The sequence below is a fragment of the Habropoda laboriosa genome, unplaced genomic scaffold (genome assembly GCF_001263275.1).
Source record: "Habropoda laboriosa isolate 0110345459 unplaced genomic scaffold, ASM126327v1 scaffold147, whole genome shotgun sequence".
Classification (NCBI taxonomy): domain Eukaryota; kingdom Metazoa; phylum Arthropoda; class Insecta; order Hymenoptera; family Apidae; genus Habropoda; species Habropoda laboriosa.
Genome location: NW_017100256.1, coordinates 400,995 through 401,897, shown reverse-complemented (window position 1 = coordinate 401,897; position 903 = coordinate 400,995).

The following is a 903-nucleotide window of genomic DNA, read 5'->3' as shown; positions in this document are numbered from 1 at the left end:
TTGGCACAATTTTAGAAAAATAATTAAATTTTTTATTTTTTTTTTTATCCTCGTATATTATACATTATGACAATATCATCCATCATCAGCTGAATGTAATAATACATATTTTAATGCTTCTGTATGCACAATGTCATGATCAGTAATATAAAACAAAATCTAGGTTAACGTTCAATGGGATTACGAAAATGTAAACAGTGAAGTATATTTCTAACTGATATATAAAAAAATATTAAAATCTTTCTTAGAAACACGAGTCCAGATATAACATTCTCACCTTCTCTTCAATTTAAAAGTATCTGTAATTGTTCTAAATAATTTGAACTTTAGTGATATATTGTATTTTGTAACAAATTGACTATTTCAAGAATATTCTACTAAATAATGTGTAATGTCAATATACAAAAGATTCTTACTTTAAAGAATTGATATGGCAGTAAGGTTATTGTGATATAGGATAGTGTATGTACTAAATATGAATAGAAAATGCTTTCTATCGAATTTATATGATGGTTATTTATGGCAAGAGAAGTACTATTTCTGAGCACAATTTTCAACATAAAAAACACATCTTACTCCTCTGTCTAAAATACTACAGTAATTTGAATAAATTCATTATCTAAGGAACTCGAAACTTGCAGTCATTCGGAAGAGAAACTTGTAAACACAAGACTTCACTGTGTTATATAATACACAACGTTCTTCAAGTGGAAGACGTTAGATCGTACTGGCAAAGTTTACAAAGGAAAATTCGAATTACAGCCACCGTTTCGAAATGATACGGTTGCATCAGAATATCTTTACATAGTAACATTATGCAACATTACTGATAGGGTGGAGAAACGTAGTTCGGATTATAAGGTGCCTGTTTCTCGTAAATGACTTCTGTGTATGTAGGTGGTT